The sequence below is a fragment of the Bos javanicus genome, chromosome 2 (assembly GCF_032452875.1).
Source record: "Bos javanicus breed banteng chromosome 2, ARS-OSU_banteng_1.0, whole genome shotgun sequence".
Classification (NCBI taxonomy): domain Eukaryota; kingdom Metazoa; phylum Chordata; class Mammalia; order Artiodactyla; family Bovidae; genus Bos; species Bos javanicus.
In genome coordinates, this window is record NC_083869.1 from 18,705,071 (window position 1) to 18,728,999 (window position 23,929).

At 41.7% G+C, this 23,929-nt stretch overlaps 1 protein-coding gene across 15 annotated transcripts in view; it reads right to left on the reverse strand.

Annotated features, from left to right (window-relative positions):
* The window catches only part of OSBPL6 (oxysterol binding protein like 6), a 218,420-nt gene that overhangs the window by 147,126 nt on the left and 47,365 nt on the right, over window positions 1–23,929 (reverse strand). For 12 of the 15 annotated variants that reach the window (XM_061434362.1, XM_061434361.1, XM_061434359.1 and 9 more), the window contains one exon: window positions 9,223–9,305. The exons of the other annotated variants lie outside the window; for them this stretch is intronic. The gene's annotated coding sequence lies outside the window, so the exon portion shown is untranslated. The remainder of the gene's footprint in view (window positions 1–9,222; window positions 9,306–23,929) is intronic. 15 annotated transcript variants of the gene reach the window in all.

Consider the following 23,929-nt stretch of genomic DNA (forward strand, 5'->3'; position numbering starts at 1 on the left):
CCATAATAAAGCTGGTTAAGTATAAAATATGGATAACATAAATATTATTTATGTTATATATGGATAACACAAATGTTATCATATTTGGTCACAGAATATACTATATGACTTATTTTGCATAATAATGCAAAAATTTAGGCCTTTAGGAAAAGTCTGAGTGTCTTGTGTACATATCAACTTGATGGCTGAAAGAAGATGCCTAAAACCAGACGACAGAAGGAAGATGGTTTAGGATTTTAAATGATGGTATAATTCACATGATCAAAATTGAGAATCTATTCTTACAAAATCCACTGAAGCTTGGCCATCCAAAACAATGTTCATATAAAAGTCACAACATTAGAGATAAGAAACATTAAATTCTTAAGGCAAATTGATTATACTTTGTAAGCTAAACATCTGGCTCTCCAATCTTAAGGCTCAACTCAAGGAAGCTCAGTGGACATCTGGGCTCCGTTTATTTTATTTATTTATTTAAACCTATTAGGCTAACCTTACAACTATCACAAAATACAACTCAAAGAAAGAGGACAGGGGAGAGAGAGACTGTGTGTGCTTTCCAGGCGTGGTTCTATTCTAATATCCCAGTCTAATCTCCAAGAGTCAGATGTACCCTGAAAGAACAACAGGCTAGGGTGGTGTGCTGTCATGGGGCCAAGTTTCAAATTAAATAAGCATGTCAAAGCAATGTTTTAAATAAGAACATTCTTGTTCAAAATATACTTTAATAAATCACTTGGATAAATTCTTTTGCATTAATTTTATCTTCAAATGATAGCTGTGCATACCAAGTGCCCACTTGTACTGTGCCCATGTCTTTTAAAATCTGGGTTAGGGGAACATGTTCCTTTTGGTTCAGCTCTTCCTGTGGCCTTTGGTTCTGCATGAATGACCCAGTGCACTCCTCAGATGGCCTCAAATGCCATGGCCATTTTGTCCATGACATCCCTAAAAAGTGCCAGTCAACCCTGCCAACCCCTGAGTTTTAGGATGGCCCAAGGAAGACCACCGGAACTGCTGCTTATGAACTTACTTAACAAAAGCATGACTGAAACTGTCCATTTCTTATTCCTTTGTTAAGGTAAAGAACATTACACAGTATCTCAGTTAAAGAACTGGTCAATTCAAGAAAAAGCAAAACTTGAGGCTAAAACCCTCACTCAGGCTATCACCCTGTTAGCAAAACCTTCACGTCCTAGTTAGAGTTAGGTTCTAAGTTCATATTTCCTCTTACAGTTTGACACCTCCTATCCGTGAGAGGGATCTTTCCCCTAAGAGGCTATGCTGCTTTCTCTAAACACCGGCTTTTTACTTTTTTTTTCCCTCTAAAACATCACAGGGCCGTACAGCTTTTCTGCCAAAGAGAAAAGGTTCCCAAGGTCCACAGAACTATGTAACTGGCCGTGTGGCCCACTGAATCAAGGAGCTCCACTTCTCAACTGTTTATCCCAGATCCTGATTGCCGCCTCTTGTAGCAGAGAAATCACAGACATCAAGGTCAAACCACAGGATGATGTGAACTCCAAAACTTGAATGGATTCATTCCAAGGATTTTAGGCCAGATGACTTCCACAGATGTCATTTTTAACTGAAGTTCTATCATTTAGAAGGAAACACTGACAAGTGGGAAAACAGAGGAATTTAGTGAGAACAGGGTGTTTGAAAGGAAGCTCTACAGGATTTTAGGCTGACCCCTTCCCTCTGTTATCTCCCTTCTCCAAATGGGTTCGTTTTATCAAATCTGTCCCCACTTTTCCCCTAAACCCAGGCCCTGATATCACACTGTGAATGAAGGAAATGAAGGTGAGGGCCTGAGTAATTTGGTAAGTAAGCCTCAAGACAACCTCCACAGTAGCAACCGCCTAGTAAATGGAGCAAAGCCCTTACAGAGTTTCAGCCAGCGGAGGGTAACGGTGTCAAGACCATAGACAGAGCTACCTCCCTGAAGACTTATGTTCCAGAGAACACCAGTGAGTGAACAGTACAAAACAGCAGCCCCCAAAGCTCCGCAAAATCACCTGGGGACACTGTTAGCAGTATTAATATTTGAACCGCATCCCAGTCCTACTGATTCAGACTCTGGTATGGGCCTGGAAACTATAATCTTTTAATAAGCTCCCCAGGTCGGTGCTGCTGCTGCTGCTGCTAAGTCACTTCAGTAGTGTCCAACTCTGTGCGACCCCATAAACGGCCTCCCACCAGGCTCCCCTGTCCCTGGGGTTCTCCAGGCAAGAACACTGGAGTGGGTTGCCATTTCCTTCTCCAATGCATGAAACTGAAAAGTGAAAGTGAAGTCGCCCAGTCGAGTCCGACTCTTAGCGACCCCATGGACCACAGCCCACCAGGCTCCTCCATCCATGGGATTTTCCAGGCAAGAGTACTGCAGTGGGGTGCCATTGCCTTCTCCGGAGGTTGGTGCTAGGATTCGCAAACTGGCCAATTCTGGTAGCCATCACAGCTAGCCTTTCTCAATTTTCATCTTGTGTGCTCTCAGAGTTGCCAAATAAAATATAGGACATCTTGTTAAATTTGAAACAATTAATCATTTAGTGTATCTCAAATACTGCATTTAATATTACACTTAAAAAGAAAAAAGACTGTGTTCTTTTTTTTTTTTTTGGCTTCACTGGGTCTTCGTTGTTTGGAAGGGCTTTCTCTAGTTGCGGCGAGTGGGGGCTACTCTTCACTGCGGTGTGCGGGCTTCTCATTATAGAGGCTTCTCTTGTTGTGGAGCACGAACTCTAGGCACTCGGGCTTCAGTAGTTGTGGCACACAGGCTCAGCAGATGTGGCTGGAGGGCCCTAGAGTGTGGGGGCCTTGGTTTTGGTCCACAGGCTTAGCTGCTCTGCAGCATATGGAATCTTCTTTGACTAGGGATTGAACCCATGTCCCCTGCGTTGGCAGGCGGATTCTTATACACTGTGCCACCATGGATGGCCTAATATTACACCTTTTTAAAATTAATTTTCACTGGCTTATGGTCACTTTACATTGTTAAGTCAGTTTCTATTGTACAGCAAAGTGAATAAAAAAAAATACATGTGTGTGTGTGTGTGTGTGAAGTCGCTCAGTCGTGTCCGACTCTTTGTGACCCCATGGTCTGTAGCCTACCAGGCTCCTCCGTCCACGGGATTTTCCAGACAAGAGTACTGAAGTGGGTTGCTATTTCCTTCTCCAGGGGATCTTCCCAAGCCAGGGATCGAACCCAGGTCTCCCGCATTGCAGGCAGACACTTTACCGCCTGAGCCATCAGGGAAGCCCTATATATATATATGTATGGATATATATATATCCCCTCTTTTTTGGATTTCCTTCCTGTTTAGGTCACCACAGAGCACTGAGTAATAATACTCTACTTTTATATTAAAAAATGATCCCTTGCTTGTCTGAAGTTCAAATTTAACTCAGAGTCCTATATTTCTATTTGCTAAATAATGGCAACTGTCAGGCCCACCTCCACTACAATGATGGATGAAATAAAAATGCACATAAAAAACATAACACTGCTATATCCACTTTTGATTTGCTAACTCAGAATTTATCTCTTCAGAATATATAGCATGTAGACAATACAGAAAATAAGAAAATGAGTATGGTGATATTACTCAGATAGCCTCAATTTCCCCAACTGTGAAATGGAAAGGGTTGGACCAGATCTAAAATTCCTGTAAACCACTGAATTATTAACAAACCTTTACCCTTATCAAATTTAGTTATCAATGTCTGAGATTCTCATGTCTTCTGGAAGAAGTTTCTTCACAAAAGCAAATCACCAACCAACTCAATTTGTCATCCATTTCTACTTTTTCAAAAGAATTTCTGAAACCTATTTTTGCACAGCTCACCAGTGGTAATGTCTCCTCTTATACAGTGATTTCAATGTTCTCTAATATTTGCTACCTTCTACAGATTCTGTCCACAGTCCACATCAGAAATGCTCAGGGGTTACAGAGAAAATAGTGCTCCCTCATACTGATCACATCAGGGGCCATGATCACACATGGTAATCACACAGGATGTACTGCTTACCAAAAACTCGTATTATTTTAGTAAAGATCCAAAATTATTCTAACATAGAGATATGCCATGAACTCTTCAAGTCAGGAAGGAACAAATAGCAGGTGTCTAATTCATGCTGACTAAAGGCAGAGGATGAGATGGCTGGATGGCATCACTGACTCGATGGATGTGAGTCTCAGTGAACTCCGGGAGTTGGTGATGGACAGGGAGGCCTGGCATGCTGCGATTCCTGGGGTCGCAAAGAGCTGGACACGACTGAGTGACTGATCTGATCTGATCTGATCTGAAAGCCAGTCTACAGTATTAGCATTAACCATAAGGAGTAAGTAGGAATTATGGATCTCTGGACATACAAATTTAGTTTTACTCAAACGGCCTTGATCAAGTAACCAATGTTGGTATCTATGATACTGATGGCATCTAACTTGGTCATAGTTGTTTAACAAAGACCCTTGAGCTCCTCCCGAAAGTCTGAGTTTAGGCACTGATCATATGAGAGCAAAAAAGCTCTTATTTTTTGTTTCACTCAAATTATTTCTCCTGCTTTAACTGTTTTGATTTGGGCTGCTGCTGCTGCTAAGTCATTTCAGTCGTGTCCGACTCTGTGTGACCCCATAGACAGCAGCCCACCAGGCTCCTCTGTCTCCGGGATTCTCCAGGCAAGAATACTGGAGTGGGTTGCCATTTCCCTCTCCAATGCATGCATGCATGCTAAGTCGCTTCAGTCGTGTCCAACTCCATGCAACCCCATGGACAGCAGCCCACCAGGATCCTCTGTCCACAAGATTCTCCAGGCAAGAATACTGGAGTGGGTTGCCATTTCCTTCTCTTTGATTTGGGCAATTATGCTAATTATAGCAGCAGACTATGGTCCATGGGTCAAATCTTGCCCTCTGCTTATTTTGCAATGAAAGTTTTATTGACCTACAGCCATGCCCATGTATCTGTGTAGTATCTACGGCTGCTTTCACACGACGACAGCAGAGTGGTTGGCAACAGACTGCATGGCTCACGAAATCCTTAATATATACTATCTGCCCCTTCTGTAAACTTTGCCAATCCCAGTTGTAAATGACTAACATTAATCCCACATTTAAAAAAGAGAAATGAAGTGAAGTGACAGTATTCCAGGCTCTACATCTTTTGGGCAACAATTTTCTAAAAATGGATGGTAGCTTTCCAATGCAGGAGTTATTTCCAGCATAATCAAGAACTCAGCCTTTACAACCTCTCAAGTGCCCAGGGAACGTTTTTGGTGTAGTAGCTCATACAGTTAACTGTAGTTTCAATGGAACACCACTCCTCAGTCTCAGATATTCTTAAGGATCCAAAGGATAAACACACAGGCACAGAAGTACGAGAAAACACATTTCTTCCTGCTCAGAGTCCAGCACTTCAGGAGACGAAATTACACAGTGATAAGCACACGTGTAGGACGGCTGCTGCCACCAGTATCTGTAGTCTGATGAGGGAAATGCAGTCAAACAGGAATACAGAAATTGTCTCCATTTGGCGCTGGCGCCTCTGAGGGTACTGTCACTGTTACAGAGATTTAGAATCTAAATCAACATAGTTCTGTGGTTTCACTGCTTTAGGTAGGAAGAGTGTGTGATCAGAAAGAACAACTATCTTCAAAACCGAGACCACCGGGAGCCTTAAAAGATCTCCACACAGATGCTCTGAAGGACAGACTTGATGGCCAGAGGACATACTATGGTTTTTGAGAGGGCTTCGCTGAATGCCACCTCCTCCGCAGTTATCAACCATGAAGGGCCCCTTGCAATCTTCTTTCTGCTCCCACAGAAAGCCCTTGTAAGCAGACATGACACACTCACGGTTACTGAAATTTTATGCCACAGAAAATTAAACACAGATATTCCTCTAGTTGAGAGAAGCAGGAAGAAGAAGAAGAAAAAAAAAACCATAGTAACTGTTGCTAAGTTTGGCTTTACGGTATTGACAGAGTAGATGACTTACCAAATAAAAACTTTAAAACCTGGGTCTAATTCAATCCTTCAACCCCTGTGGGGGATCAAAAGGGGCTCTCCCACTGGGATGGAAGCAGAGCTGAGGCTCTTTCGCTCTCCTTCAGTTCTGCCTCCTCCATTATGGACCGTCTTTCACTCCCTGAGGCCACCCCTCCCTTCCCCTTGTTGGTCTAAATGTATGTCCTGGGCCTTAAGTCCCTGGGCTCCCCCTGGACAAACAAGAGAAACAAATACACACCCACACCCCTGGAGGGAGAGACACCCAGCTCATCTCACTTCAGGGGTGGCCAGAGCTCAATATGCTTGAAGTGAAGTGTTAGTCGCTCAGTCATGGCCGACCCTTTGAGACCCCATGGACTATAGCCCACCAGGCTCCTCTGTCCATGGAATTCTCCAGGGGACCTTCCCGACCCAGGGGTCAAACCCTGGGTCTCCTGCACTGCAGGCAGACTCGTTACCACCTGAGCCACCAGGGAAGCTCCAATATGCTTCTTTTTTTATTCAAATATTTGAAGAATGTCTCCTATCTGCCAGGATTTGTACTCAGGTTCAAAAGGGAACAAAAACAGCCCAGTCTTCTCAGGGCATTGATAGGTGGAGTGGCACCAGGAGGAAGATAGCAGATAGATAATCCCTCAGAGTCTAAAATTATATTATAAGCGAGTCTAAGACTATGAGGGTATAAACTGTGTTCAGCATTGTGAGGGTGAGAAGCGGGAGTGTGAGAATATAAGGGGGACTCATCATTTTTATCAAGGGATCTGAGAAGGCTTTGGCTCCACTGAAGAACATTTAAACGAAACTAGGAGGAGGAGCAGGAGTTGCTCAGGTGAAGAAGAGAGCTGAGGAGTATTTCCGGCAGAAGGACGAGCAGGTGCAGAAGCCCTAAGGACGAGAAGGTCTGGCTCAGTCAAGAGAGGTGAGAGTGAGGCTGGGAAGAGGAGCAACCCCTTCTAAATCAGAGCAGTGACTTCTACTCATTCTAAGTACAATGGGAGGCCATGAACAGGGGAGGAAGAGACCATCCATGTGTGAGGAGTGGTCCTGAGGGGTAGGAGCTGAGGCCCAGGAGACGATGGAGGTCTGCTTTGGGAAGGGGTGGCGGGGAGGCGTGCAATAGTGTGCAGCACAGAGGCATTAATCAAGGTATATCTGGAAGGCATGATCAACAGGGGATATACTGACAAATGAGGGACAAAGAGGTACCAAGGATGTCTCTTGATTTGCTAGCATGAGCTCCTTGGTAGGTAGCGCACCATTTACCAAGATAAGAAATACTTTTGGAAGATACTGTAGGGTGAAGCGTCAAGAATTCCACTTTGTAAACCACACAGCATATCTGTAAAGAGCACAGTAAGATTTACTGGCTTCTCTGTAAGCTTCTGTGCTTCTTTGTTCATCATCTGTAAAACGGGAATTATGTACCAACTTCATGACGGTTGCGATAAAAAAACTGATGCATATAAAGTGAAACACTTAGCATGGCAAACAATAATCTCAGTAAAAGATTAGCAGCTATGGTTATTATTCTGCGCTTGAAATGTCTTATCGGCAACCTTAGTAAAATGTCCAATAGGCAGGTAGATAGCGGGGCTCTACAGCTCACAGCTCTCCTGGTGGGAGATAGTGGAAAGGATCCTGCATGTTCAGGGCTTGGGTATGCTGCTGTGAGATTATGAATCAGGCATCTAGTTGGAGACTTCATAATAGCATTTGAAGATTTACTTATAAATTTGCTAACAGGTCAGCATCTGGGTATCAACAGCATAAAGATGGCACCTGAAGTTGTAGAAAACAGAAGTATTTGATGCAAAAGTGAGTCCAGAGGAAGAAAAACAGAGTCAAGGAATGAGCCTGTAGGGAGTTCCCTAAACTCAAACACAAAACAAAGGTTGAAAAGTTGAAGGAAAGGCAATAGACATAAAAAGGTTCTGTACATTTACCTATTTCTTCAAACCGAAAAACGACAGTCAATCTTACAGGAGAATCAGTAACTCCTTATATATCAGAAATATATACAAAGATATTTTTGCCAAAACATTCACTATAATGCTATAAAGATCAAAAAAGACCTAAAACAACCTAAATCAACAATAGCACACCGATTAGGTAAAGTGTGGCACATCTATATAAGAAAATACATGTACAGCTAGTAAACGTCAGGTCATAGATGATTTATTGGGAAAATGTTCACATTTTATTGGTACCTCAAAAAAGTAGGCTACAAACTAGCATGCACAATGTTTTGTTTTTAAAAAAATACATAATAGAAAAAAAAAAAAAAAAACAGCAGGGCAAACAATACCAGAAAAGTAAAGTTAATTCTGGATAGTAAGATTTTAGGTGATTTTTTTCTTTCCTTGTACTTCTTTATTTTTCAGATATAGCATGAGTAGATGCTACTTGTATAGGAAGAACATGAAACAAGCCAGGTAATTTTTACTCTTCCTTAAAAATATCTGACACTCTTTGTCTTCAAATCCCCAAACCAAAGCTCAGGAGAAACACTGGGACTGAAGACACAAACATCTCCATTCTCCTCCTTGCAGGAAAAGGAACCAGACACTGTTGCAGGGACAGACAGCAGTACTTCCTGAGCCTTCTTTCATGAAATAGAACCATGCTGTTCTTTTCTAACCATAAAACAACTGACATCAGGGTCATGAATCGGACGATATTCTTTGTTGATCTTTAACAACACACACTGAGAGAAAATCATAGAAAAAGATTCGTTTCATTGTAAAAAGAGAAAGTCACACAAACTTCCAGTTTGTACATATTTACATACCATCACACCCACAACAAAACCTGAAATTTATTTTAAGAAACGTTAAACATTTTTAGAGGACTTTCACTTCCCTATAGCACTCAAAATGTATCAAGAAAAATTACATAAATAGGCTTCGCAACAGGGGATTAAATGCTTTCTGATAGAAGCAAAAGAGCCAGGTCTCCTTTTCTTCCAGTACATGGTATCCGTGCAACCTCGGCTAAGTAATTTCGCTTTTCTTAGTTTTCTTACCTAAAGGTGGGGAGAATAAAACTTTCCTAGCAGGAACCTTCAGGTTTGGAGGACAATAACAGCTGCATGGACTCAAATCACGCTAACACCCTTCTCGAAAGACCACAGAATCAATAAGAGGGCAAATATCATCATAAGATCCAAACCATTCAGCATTATTAGGAACAGGGAATACCACAAGCTTCAAACTACCTGTGAGTGGAGAAATAAACACCGACTTCCAACTCAGCTCCTGCTGCTGCTACAATCCAGGGCGTGTGAAGAGCAGGGAAGCCCTGTGAACAGGAGAAAAGGGACACGGAGATGAAGTTCAAGCAGAATCACCCCCCCAGAAAGGGAAGGACAGTCCTGCACTAACAGCCCACACACCACACTCAGGCCTGAAACCTGGTAGTTCTCAGCACTTGCTACATGTCAAGAAAGGGCTTAAAGGTGAGAAAGACCCAGGACCCAGAAAATTAGTGCTTCTAGAAGAGAAAGAAGTAAAGCAAGGAGTGGTGCCAGGATGGTGAAGGATCTTAGAAGGAGAAATTGAGGATACTGCACACCCCAGATCCTCTCCATCCACCAGCACCACCATCGACCCTTAAAGAAACTGCAGCTCTGACAGAAACGAGCGCTCCTGAACCAGGAAACATTCATGAAATGCCCAGGAACAGAAAAATATCAGCACAAAATCAAACAGCTGCTGAAAATTCTCCCCACCAAAAATCATGAAACAGAAGAAAACCATAACACAACATTCCAAACTGAATTAAATATTCTCACACAAGCACTTGGAGAATTAAAAACACTTATCAGAAATACAAAAATTAACAACAGAAGTAGACAAAGAACAGAAAAGGAAGAGATGCAATGAGAGTTGACTGAAATCAACAAAGACAATAAAAGAAAAAGACAAAGGATGCTTTCTTCAGAACAGAAAAATAACTTACAAGATGCCCAAGAGAAAACAGGTTTGATTGAGTTGAAATGTAATAAGTGGGACAGAAGAATAAAGCCAACAAAAGCAGGAAATAGTCAAGAAGTGGAGACGTTTGGGAAATGGTGAGAAGTCGGATACACAACAGCACAGGGACAAGTTACAGAGAGAGAAAATCGACAGACGAGATTGGAACCAAATTTATTCACTCAACAAATATTTTTGAGTGTCTACTGCATTCAAGGCCCAGTTGCTAGACACTTGAAAGGAACTGGCTCCTGCCCTGTAGGGAAGACAAATAGGAGTCAGGGACCTTTCATCAGGAGAGTGATATAATCAGACTAAATTGAGAGGAAAGTAACTCTAGAAGCAGAATGGAAGACTGTCTGGAGTGGGGCGAGACTGAAAGGGGAGGCTAATTACGAGGCCATAATAAATAATTCTAAGAAAAGAGTATCAGGGTTTCCCGATAACCCCATATAAAGATGCCACCAAGGCTGCTATTTTGGGGAAACGGGGGAAGGATTCCATAATAGATGGAAAGAATTTCTGCTCCATTCTGGGCATCGTGTGGTATGATATGTGGAGATCGGAACCCCAGGAGAGCACAGGAACTGGAGATGCTAGAGATGGTCATCTTTTGGTTGATAGGGGCAGCCGCTGGACGTGAAGAGATGGCCGTGGATAACTCGGTTCTTATGCCTCAGAGGACAACTTGATACCCAGACCTTCAGTGTCAATACTTAAGGGGTAGAGGAGAGGAAGAGCACTGGAAGACAGAGCTGCAGCAGGCGCCCTGAGTTCAAACCGCAAGAGGAGACCCTCAGAAAACGGCGGCTGGCCCACTGAGGCAGTCTCCAGGCAGACCAAAGAGAGGAAGGGCCAGGACGAGAACACAGACACCGCTGGAGATCTTACTGATAAGGAACTTTCAGGCTGAAGGGTGAATGGCATTCACACAGGAGATTTAGGACATGCTCTCGCAGTTGGGGGAAGAAGGGAGGCAGAGGATGGTGACAGGAAGGGGAAGCTGGATCAAGAGAAAAACTTGGAGAAGACAGACAGGAGAGAACCAGTGGAAAGGGCAGAACCATTACTGTTGTTCAGTCGCTCGGTCGTGTCTGACTCTTTGCGACCCCATGGACTGCAGCACGCCAGGTTTCCCTATCCTTCACCATCTCCCGGAGCTTGCCTAAACTCACGTCCATTGAGTCAGTGATGCCATGCAACCATCTCATCCTGTCACCCCCTTCTGGTCAGAACTATAGAAACACCAGAAGAGGACAGAACTGGTAGAGCAAGAGAGGAAGGGGTCAGGGTCTAGATGGAGGCTTTGAGGTCTCTTCCAAACCTGTGAGAGCAAGGAGGACGGGGTCTGTGCAGGGTGCCCGGGCATATGAACATGTTCCCCTTCTTTGAACTCCTATAGGCCTGTTCTATGGAATTTTAGGCTGGGAGCTTAGAGCCTAAGACACGGCTTTGTGTGCTGGTCCTGCCACTTACCACCTATATACCCACGAACATGTCGTAAATCATCTGAAGCTCAGTTTTGCCATCAGTAAACTAGGCAGAACCCTATGAGTCACACACACTCCCCACCTACTTCATAGGATCGCTTCAAGGCCCCAAAACGCGGCATGTATGCAGATGAACCTTAAAAGACAGAACAGCCCCAGGGATAAACCGTTGGCTTTTATTATTCCATGTATACTTATTTCTCACTAAAGGAGGATTAGTTCAACCTCTGTGCATTCCACACAGGGTTTAACAGAGTATTTTGTACCCAGGTCACCACACACTGACTTGGACTAGCACTACCCTGCTCCTCACGACAGTGTGAGACTGCGTTGTTTTCCACGTCCCTCAGGGCTACACAGGGACACCACCATCCCTAAACTCAGTTCCCAGCCTGAGTTTTTAGTAAGACTCCTAGCAAACAACAGAAAGTGCTTTGTAACAGCATTTTCAAATTAGCAGAAGTGCAATTATGAAAAGCCTTCCATATGTTACAACGATTTTTTTTTAATTAAGAAGAAAACAGTAAGCAATCATATTCCAAGCATACTCAGCCAATGGATCTAGAAAAGACATCTAGAGAAAATTCAACCACTACCTCCCAGCTGATCAAGGAGACAGGCACTCCTCCACACAGCCCCTCAGATGGCAGAAACCCACAGGGAGTGGAAGACACGCTCTAGTTCTGCCAAATCACCAAGTAAGAAGTTGCTGCAGTCAAATCCATCATGTCACTTCCCATTTGCATCCCCTTTAGCCCTGAAACGAAGCATACTCTGGAAAAGTACGTTTTAATATGGCTTAGGCTAGAGCCTTACCTACCATTCAATCAAAATCTTATTATGGAGATAATACTGGATCTGTTACTCACACGAGGTAGGGGGAAGAAATAACACATGCAGAGAAATAAATTTTTATTTCACAACCAAAGCAGCAAATTATTTTTGCTGTTCTACGCAGTACAGTAAGGCTCATACATTTTAAACAACCTGGATAAAATTATTTTTTCCATTCGAGGCAAATCTCAGTAGTGATTTAAAATTAAATTGTTAACCAAGTGTCAGGAACCATGAAATAAGCATAAGTGGTAGTCTCTCTTTGAATAGAAATACCAGGATATTCATAATCACATGAAACTCTAAGAGTACACAGAAGCAGTAGCACCAGCTACTGAATGCCTTTAATTCAAGAGAGCCATCAACTTTCTACCTCTAACTCTAAGGGGGAAATGTTGGCAATGTGAGGTTATTATTATCCTCTTTTTATTGAAGACATTCACTTGGCCACTTATGCAATATATTAAGCCTCTATTACATGCCAGACAATGTTAGGGATCGGGGATATGGTGATACACCAAACAGACCTTGTTCTCATGGACTTATGGTCTGATGGGGGAGAGAGATTAAAAAATTAAACAGCTAAGCATATGATTATAAACATTAAATACTAGAAGGAAAAGATATGGTACTATGAGAAATAAATAACAGGGACTGAATTCAACTCGAGAGGAGAAGGTGGCTTCTTGGAGGAATTAGCAATTTAAGCTAAAAACTGAAGGTCAAAGTGGGAGGGGAAACTCTAGCTAAAAGAACAGCATGTGCAAAGGTTCTGAGGCAAGAAAGAGCTGGGCATACTACAGACCCGAAAAGAGACCAGTGGAGCTTGAGCAGAGTATGCCAGGACAGGAGGGAGTGAAATGAAGTGATGCTCCTAGGTAGGAACCAAATATTCAGAGCCAAACAAAGGATCTGCATTTTGCTTTGTCGTTTTCACTTCCTAGTGCAACAGAAGGCAGTGAAAGGCTTCAAACAGGGTACAGACAGAATGGGACTTGTATTTTTAAAAAAATGGATGGAGAAGGATAAGAAATGGGGAAGCTATGGTAATGGAAATGGGAGAAGAAGATGAGCTTGGGATATATTTCGGAGATGAATGGATAGGATTGCTCAATAAGGGTGCAGGAGAGCAGTGAGCGATTGAGGCAGCAAACAAGATCCCTGGTTTCTGACTGGAGCAACTAACTGAATGGGGAGCTATCTCACACGGGGACAGAGGCACAGGCTTAGCCAATGAGTAAGGCTGGTTTTGACCAAACTGTTAAAAAGTTAAAGATATCTGTGGTATCTCCAGGTAGAAATGTTAAGTAAATGCTGGGATAATATGAAACAGAAGTGTAACACATGTGGCATTTCATTCTTAAGATCTAGGTTAGTAGCTACATCAGGTAAAGGTTGTCCAGCCTCCTTTGAAGGAGTCATTCCCACCCTTTCGCTCACTTCCTGGAGAAGGAAATGGCAACCCATTCCAGTATTCTTGCCTGGAGAATCCCATGGACAAAGGAGCCTGGTGGGTTACAGCCCATGGGGTCACGAAGAGCTGGATACAACTGAGCGACTAACACACACACACGCACACGCACACACACTCACTTCCAGACACAGTCCATTCCCTGCCAAGGAGCAAACCAAGGAGATGGATACATAGGTCCTCTCTAAGAACTGTGAACAATGCTCGTTTTCCAGTAGAGCAATTTATATCCTAAGAAAGCGAAGAAGTCTTTGAAATGTACCAGCTACAAGGGGTAGTAGATTTTATAAATTTTTATGTTATCAATTTTATATAGCTTATAAATTATATACTTATATAGCATTACAAGGGTGCTAAGTCACTTCAGTCATGTTCTACTCCTTGTGACCCCATGGACCAAAGCCCACCAGGCTCCTCTGTCCATGGGATTCTCTAGGCAAGAATACTGGAGTGGGCTGCCATGTCCTTCTGCAAGGGATCTTCCCGACCCAGGGAGTGAACCAGGGTCTCTTATGTCTACCTGCCCTGGGAGGCAGGTTCTTTACTACTAGTACCACCTGGGAAGCCCCATATGTATATTTATATAGTACTAAAATATATAATATTTATTATTTATTTATAAATAAATTTTATATCTGAAAATGCAAGTACATTTTTGAAGGCTTTATGTGTCTATATATTGTATATATTCTCAGCTGTAAGTATAGAAAAACCTTAAAATGATAGGTTTTTTTTTTTAATGTTTAAGACAGGGCTTAGATGATTAAGTGAGCTCATGTAACATCTCTTTGATAAAAACTTATGGCATTAACATCCTACTTCCATTGTGGCCAACTAGTAGCATTTTGAAAAACCTCACAAGATGGTACCAATCACTGTTTCCATGAGCCACTGGTTTATGGTCTCAGGTTACAGGAACTTCTAATTCATTCAACTCTGACCCCTGGGTTGATTTTTGTTTGCTTTTAACTAAATTTCCATGATTCAAATTTTTTGTTCATTCAAAACTTCCACCGATTGAAATAGGAGCAAAAACCGCTAAAGAAGCAGGCTCGTCACTCTTGACTTCGGGCAGGGCGACATTTAACACCAGCCAGACGGACGAAGGAAAAAATGACGTCATCCACATCCTCTGATTCCCGGCGAAAGGGAGGAGAAAGGAGAGCAGACCGTGAAGCCAGGAGTGATGTGGGAAGTGAGATTACATTTTACTGGAACGCGGCTGCTGAGCTAGACAGCTGCTCAGGAAAGAAAGAACAGGCAGGTACTTTGTCAAATGAGATTAGAAGAGTCAAATGCTGTTACACAGGCAAGTAAAACGCGGAGTCTTAGCTGCGAAAGATTAAGACTTAAGCGTTCCCTTTTCTTATAGGGAACGCACATTTTCCATATCTAACCTACTTTAAAAGATAGCTTCTCAATCACTCTTTCATAAGATATATTTTAAAATCATCTGAAAGCTACTCTTATCCAAGGCAATCATGTTAATTTGGCACAATTTTATCAGACATGTTTTTTAAAGGCACAAAATAAAACTTAAAATGACCAATAAACAGTATGAAGTAACAATTTCTGGAGTAAAAAGCCTATCTGTGCTTTATGCGCTTAATTGCCTTAAATATAAACTTCTGCCATGAGTATGTATCCATGCAGAATGTCACTAGTACATTTAAAGTATCAAATCAAAATGGATTAAATATTTAATCACAAGCCATGCCCATGGTCATAGAATTAGGTCCCTAAAGTAAAAAGAAAAAAGCAAGAAGCAACTGTAATCCATTGCTGTCACATCATTTATTCAATAATTGTTTTCTAAGTGCCTAGTATGTATAAGAACTATGTGATCAATTATTGAACCAATGGGTAGGGTGATCAATTACTGAATCAAAATTAGGACACTGTTTGAGAAGTATGAATGGGCCTGTGGAAATGATTACCAAGGATAGTGGTACAGAAATAACAATAACTTTTATTATGTGCTTATTATATGATTGGTTCTCAGTTAAGTATTTTCTTTAAGAAATTTATTTATTTTTTATTGAAGGATAATTGCTTTACAGAATTTTGCTGTTTTCTGTCAAACCTCAATGTGAATCAGCCATAAGTATATATACATCTCCTCCCTTTGAAACTCCCTCCCATCTCCCTCCCCATCCCACCCCTCGAGGTTGATACAGAGCCCCTGTGTGAGTTTCCTGAGCCATACAGCAAGTTACATTACATTTGGTAATGTAAGTTTCCATGTTACTCTTTTCATACATCTCACCCTCTCCTCCCCTCTCCCCATGTCCATAAGTCTGTTCTCTATGTCTGTTTCTCCACTGTTGCCCTGTAAGTAAATTCTTCAATTCCATTTTTCTAGATTCCGTATATATGTGTTAGAACACAGTACTGATGATTCTCTTTCTGACTCACTTCACTCTGTATAATAGGTTCTAGGTTCATCCACCTCATTAGAACTGACTCAAACGTGTTCCTTTTTACGGCAAATTATTGTTTTTAGTTGTAAAAACATAAAATTTACCTTTTAAGTGTACACAGCAGGGGCATTCAGGACATTGACACTGTTGTGCAATCATCCACCTCCAGGCTCTTTTTATGCTGCAAAACTGAAACTCTGTACTCTTTTAAATAATAATTCCTGTGCCTTCCTCCCCAGTCCCTGACAACCATCATTCTATTCAAGAATTATGAGTTCATAAATATAGAAGGAAATGGCAACCCACTCTAGCGTTCTTGCTTGGAGAATCCCATGGACAGAGGAGCCTGGTGGGCTACTGTTCGTGGGGCCACAAAGAGTTGGACATGACTGAGTGACTAAGCACAAGTATAGCTAAAATATACTTCTTCTATTTGAATTCCCATGTATTTGTAGGATATCTTTTTCAACTAAAACACTAAAATCAACAATCAAAATAAACGGTACTCAAATTTCTATATAACAAGGTATTAAATCTGGATTTTAAAAAATGAAGCATATTAAATTATTAGTAATTTTTAGAGAGAACAAAAATTTTACTATTAAAATTTTAAATATTAATTTCATCTTCCATAATCTTTATAAAATTTCTATTTCCTAAGTTTTATAAGAATATTATCATACACATATAATATTTATTAACAAGTATCATATTTTGGAAATAACATGCACAAAACTATATACTGTTGCAGTGTGCAAACAAAAACATTTGGGAACCACTGAAATAAAGGACTTTGGGCCCATTAACAGGAATCAGTGAAAGAAGGAAGGGGAAGAAGTTTTACTTACATATTTTCTTCCTATGTTTTGGTCACACCATGTGGCATGCAGGATTTTAGTTCCTCAACCAGGAATCAAACCCATGCCCCCTGCAGCTGAAGTGCAGTGTCCTAACCACTGGATTGCCAGGGAAGTCCCAGGAGTTTGTTGTCAGATACACATATAGTATGTTTTAAAACATACTGTGTTTCATGCGTCATGTAGAAGATCAAGCAGAGATCGCCAAAAGGCAAAAGGACACATAGCCTAGAGTTCAGCTGAGATGGAATCTATATTTAGAAGTCATCCATGCAGCAGTGACCCGAAGAGACATGAGAAGGGATAAGAACTGTGAAAAAGAACACAGCTGAGGATTACATGGTCGACAGTCCCCGAATTTAGAAAGTATCGGAGAAAGGAGATCGAAAGGAAACAGGGAGACAGGAGTAGACCCAAAAGACTACATAGTTCAGTTCAGTTGCTCAGTCGTGTCCGACTCTTTGCGACCCCATGAACCTCAGCACCCCAGGCATCACCAACTCCCAGAGTTCACCCAAACCCATGTCCATTGAGTCGGTGATGCCACCCAACCATCTCATCCTCTGTCGTCCCCTTCTCCTCCCGCCCCCAATCCGTCCCAACATCAGGGTCTTTTCAAACGCTGCTGCTGCTGCTAAGTCGCTTCAGTCGTGTCCGACTCTGTGCGACCCCATAGACGGCAGCCCCACCAGGCTCCCCCGTCCCTGAGATTCTCCAGGCACGAACACTGGAGTGGGTTGCCGTTTCCTTCTCCAGTGCATGAAAGTGAAAAGTGAAAGTGAAGTTGCTCAGTCGTGTCCGACCCTCAGCGACCCCATGGACTGCAGCCCTCCAGGCTCCTCTGTCCATGGATACAATTAAAGATGAGGCTACAGTGTCAAAGCTGCAAAAAACTAAGTAACTGAGCAAAGGCCATTCACTGGATTTGGCTGCCAGAAGAGCAGTTTGGTCCTCTAAGAGTATTTTCAGTAACGGGTGGTGTCAGAAGCCTGATTCATGACCGACTGAATAGTGATAAAATGGAGATAAGGAGTGGTGAGCAGGCTACAAGGGAAACTTGATGACAATGGAAATGAAAAGCAAAGCAGAATGACAGAGCTTTCTCAAGGTCAGGACTGGCCAGATGGATCACTGAAGGACAAGAGGTAAGAAAACTAGGCAGCCGTGCTGAGTTGGCTTACATGATATGCAGGCTATGGTAATGATGCCAAAAGAAGATGAGCTGAGAAGACAGAAAGGAGGCTGGGTGCCACGGGACGGACAGACACCAGTTGGGTAGGAGGAAGAATGAAGGGAGAAAGAGTGGTAGGAAGCCAAGGTCAAAGATAGTAACTCTTTGGGGTCTCATATGTTGGAGGATAAATTGTTTCAAATTATGATGAGGTCCAAGACAAAGCCATGGCTGTAGACGAATTCTGACATCCAGTGGGGGCAGGAAGGACTGCATCCTACATTGCACCATCCTTAATATATTCCCACCAGCATCAGTCTTCAGAGATCACTTACTGATCAGTATTATCTCTGTTAAGGTTCACTGATCACAGTGTCACTTGATCTCCTTGTGTATCCCACAGCACACATCAGTGACATGGCCATCTGAAGTTAGTGGAGATTGTGTCGCCAGGGTTAGCTGGCCCACATGGAACTCAAACCTCTCTGACATCAAACTCCCCTGAGAGCTGCACATGCAAGAAGATGGTATCATGACAGAACAGCACTTAATATTCCTTATGACAGGAGGTACATCACCACCACAGTTATCGCTACTCTCTAACATGGTGATGACTGGATCCAGCTCCACAATCAAGGCAACATTAGCTTTAATTTCTTGCCTTCTGGACTCTACCTGTCTGTAGATACAAACATCATTAAGCACTGTTCCCTAAATTTATCATTTTCTTCCAAGATGAAGATACAAGAAACAGTTTCATTTCATCATTTTGGCTGCTGTCTTTTAGCATGAGGCCTGTTCCAGCATGTACTAGCATCTTAAAAGAACAATTTAATTTTTAAGGGACTTCAGCAGCTAGAAACGTGAGCAATTAATTTAGAAGAAAACACAAAATGAGAATTTCATTAAAAAAAAATAAAGTAGTCTCTTGAGAAACCTATATGCAGGTCAGGAAGCAACAGTTAGAACTGGACATGGAACAACAGACTGGTTCCAAATAGGAAACGGAGTATGTCAAGGCTGTATATTGTCACCCTGCTTATTTAACTTATATGCAGAGTACATCATGAGAAACGCTGGGCTGGAAGAAGCACAAGCTGGAATCAAGATTGCCGGGAGAAATATCAATAACCTCAGATATGCAGATGACACCATCCTTATGGCAGAAAGTGAAGAAGGACAAAAGAGCCTCTTGATGAAAGTGAAAGAGGAGAGTGAAAAAGTTGGCTTAAATCTCAACATTCAGAAAACTAAGATCATGGCATCTGGTCCCATCACTTCATGGGAAATAGATGGGGAAACAGTGGAAACAGTGGCTAACTTTATTTTTTTGGGCTCCAAAATCACTGCCGATGGTGATTGCAGCCATGAAATTAAAAGACGCTTACTCCTTGGAAGGAAAGTTATGACCAACCTAGATAGCATATTCAAAAGCAGAGACACTACTTTGCCAACAAAGGTCCATCTAGTCAAGGCTATGGTTTTTCCAGTGGTCATGTATGGATGTGAGAGTTGGACTGTGAAGAAAGCTGAGTGCCGAAGAATCGATGCTTTTGAACTGTGGTGTTGGAGAAGACTTTTGAGAGTCCCTTGGACTGCAAGGATATCCAATCAATCCATCCTGAAGGAGATCAGTCCTGGGTGTTCTTTGGAAGGACTGATGCTAAAGCTGAAACTCCAATACTTTGGCCACCTCATGTGAAGAGTTGACTCATTGGAAAAGACTCTGATGCTGGGAGGGATTGGGGGCAGGAGGAGAAGGGGACAACACAGGATGAGATGGCTGGATGGCATCACCAACTCAATGGACAAGAGTTTGGGTGAACTCCGGGAGTTGGTGATGGACAGGGAGGCCTGGCGTGCTGCAATTCGTGGGGTCACAAAGAGTCGTACACGACTGAGCAACTGAACTGAACCAGTTTAAATTTTTAAAAACAGCAACCAGACATCTAAATATTACACTGTTAAGCCTCAGGAATACAGATGTTCAAGTGATATAAATTTTTCTCCAAATAAAAAGTGCATGAAATTATCTGCTCCAATGAACTGAAGAGAAGGTACAAATTAGTTCAGTTCAGTGGCTCAGTTGTGTTCAACTCTTTGAGACCCCGCAGATGGCAGCACGCCGGATTCCCTGTCTATCACCAACTCCCGGAGCTTGCTCAAACTCATGTTTATCAACTCAGTGATGCTATCCAATCATCTCATCTCCTGGCATCCCCTTCTCCTCCCTCTTCAATCCTTCCCAGCATCAGGGTCTTTTCTAATGAGTTGGCTCTTTGCATTAGGTGGCCAAAGTATTGGAGCTTCAGTTTTAGCATTAGTCCTTCCAATAAATAGTCAGGACTGATTTCCTTTATGATTGACTGGTTGGATCTCCTTGAAGTCCAAAGGACTCTCAAGAGTCTTCTCCAACACCACAGTTCGAAAGCATCAAATTCTTCAGAGCTCAGCTTTCTTTATATTCCAACTCTCACGTCCATACATGACTACTAACTAGAAAAACCATAGCTTGACTATACAGACCTTTGTTGGCAAAGTAATGTCTCTGCTTTTTAATATGCTCTCTAGGTTGGTCATAGCTTTTCTTCCAAGGAGCGAGCGTCTTTTAATATCATGGCTGCAGTCACCATCAGCAGTGATTCTGAAGCCTAAGAAAATAAAATCTGTCACTGTTTCCACTGTTTCCCCATCTATTTGCCATAAAGTGATGGGACTGAATGCCATGATCTTCGTTTTTTGAATGTTGAGTTTCAAGCCAGCTTTTTCACTCTGCTCTTTCACTTTCATCTAGAGGCTCTTTAGTTCTTCTTTGCTTTTTACCATAACGGTGGTGTCATTTGCATATCTCAATAACCTCAGGTTATTGCTATTTTTCCTGGCTATCTTTATTACAGCTTGTGCTTTATCCAGCCTGGCATTTCGTATGATGTATTCTGCATATAAGTTAAATAAGCAGGGTGAAAATATACAGCCTTGACGTACTCCTTTCCCAATTTGGAACCAGTCTGTTGTTCCATGTCTGGTTCTATCTATTGCTTCTTGACCTGCATACGGATTTCTCAGGAGGCAGGTCAGGTGGTCTGGTATTCCCATCTCTTTCAGAATTTTCCAGTTTGATGTGATCCACACAGTCAAAGGCTTTGGCGTAATCAATAAAGCAGAAATAGATGTTTTTCTGGAACTCTCTTGCTTTTTTTGATGATTCAACGGATGTTGGCAATTTGACCTCTGGTTCCTCTGACTTTTCTAAAACCAGCTTAAACATCTGGAAATTCATGGTTCACGTACTGTTGAAGCCTGGCTTGCAGAATTTTAAGCATTACTTTGCTAGCGTGTGAGATGAATACATTGTGCAGTAGTTTGAGCATTCTTTGGTATTGCCTTTCTTTGGGATTGGAATGAAAACTGATCTTTTCCAATCCTGTGGCCATTGCTGAGTTTTTCAAATTTGCTGGCATATTGAGTGCAGCACTTCCGCAGCATCATCTTTTAGGATTTGAAATAGCTCAATTGCAGTTCATCACCTCCACTAGCGCTCAACTGGAATTCCATCACCTCCACTAGCTTTGTTCATAATGATGCTTCCTAAGGCCCACTTGACCTCACATTCCAGGATGTCTGGCTCTAGGTGAATGATCACACCATTGTGGTTATCTGGGTCATTAAGATATTTTTTGTTTAGTTCTTCCATGTATTCTTGCCACCTCTTCTTAATATCTTTTGCTTCTGTTAGGCAGATATCCCCAAGACTATATACATATGTGTGTGTGTGTGTGTGTGTGTGTCCGTGTGTGTGTGTGTATAAAAAAATATCCATTTATAGATTTCTATAACTAAACTTCCCCCCCAAATATTATATAATTAAGTAATTTTAAACACCAAGACCAGTGCCTAGGCTTTTTGACAGACAATCTATAAATAATAATTATAAAATTATAATGTGCTCAGTCATGTCTGACTCTTTGTGACGTCATGAACTGTAGCCTACCAGGCTCCTCTGTCCCTGGAATTTTCCAGGCAAGAATACTGGAGTAGACTGCCATTTCCTAGGATGGTTTTTATTCTACTACATCTTACTCACAGCAGCCCATCTATCCAATAATATATTTATTAAAGACTTTCTGTGTACAGTAGCAGAGAGTATCCAGCAAGGCAGCAATTCTGGAGCTCATTAGAGAGGTTGTGCAGAAGTTATCCACACGTATCTGACAATATAAGAGGTAATGGACAACCTATAGACAAGGTAGAGCAAAAAGGAAAAAACCCAAGGCCAAACTCTGAATCAGTGGTTCTCAGGTTTTAAGGAGCTTCTTAAATTAAACAGACTACCAGACTCCATTCCTGAGAATCTGATTCAGAGTATTTGGGGTGGGGCCCAAGCAAATGGGCTTTGTGACAAGTCCTTAAGATGATCCCAAAGCAGGTGACTGACGTGCAGATCACCTTTTGAGAAAGGAGCTTCTTAAATTAAACAGACTACCAGACTCCATTCCTGAGAATCTGATTCAGAGTATTTGGGGTGAGGCCCAAGCAGATGGGCTTTGTGACAAGTACTTTAGATGATTCCAAGGCAGGTGACGTGCAGATCACCTTTTGAGAAACCTGACCCTATATTATAAAAAGGAAAAACTGATAAATTGAACATTACCAAAATGAAAAATGTTTGCTCTATAAAAGACCCCTTGAAGAGGATGAAAAGACAAGTTATAGACTGGAAAATTATTAATATTTGCATATATGAATAAACTCTGTGGATTGCCATCAATGTCATTTCCTGGTTTTGCTTTATACTATACTGATGTAAGATGGTCCCTAAGGAAACCTGAGAGACAGATACATAGGGCCTCCCTGTACATTTTTAGGCAACTTCCTGTAAATCTATAATTATCTCAAAACAAAAAAAATTTTTAAATGACTACCTGTCTGTCTAGCTATCACAACTGATAACATGCTGGTGAGTTATACTACAACCTGAAATAGTATTTATTTTAAAGAGTTATCATCCAGCAAAGCTTGACAACTCACAACTTATGAAATCTTCAACAATGTTAACCTGAATGGCATAGGGATTCTCTTCATATTAATTCAGATGTTTATTGCTGTGGTCATTATTATTACCATTTCACTTTCTGAAGTCATATTATGACATACACCATAGAAACTGAGTAAATTATATGACTTCAAACATATGCAGTAGTTAACGTTAAGAACTGTTATGAAAATATTTCCATTTTCTCCTATTAATGTAATACTGAACAAATATTAGTTTTTAAGGCTTTATGACTAGTATTATTCAAAAGCTTAATAGAGTTATAGGGAAAAGAAGACTGGCACTAAGGAATTGCCTCAATATATAAAATACTATGCCAGCATGAGTATTTTCAGTGGCTCAATTATTGTGAATAATAATACTACTTAATTAATAGCAATCATAAGGGAATTACTATGGTGCCAGATACTGTGCTAATAATCTCATCATAAGTGGATCATCTTTCTTAATATATACAACCCATGAGGTAGGTACTGTTATGAAAGATGGGTAAAGAGAGAGATTTACTAGCTAGTCCATGGCCAGAGCTCCTGTGATGTTAGAACTCATGCTACAACTACTGAATATCCAGCTGCCACTGCCCCCACCACATCATCACCACCTTACATTCCCAGATCAGGGATACCCCAGGTCTGCTCTGAAAATGTCAGAGAA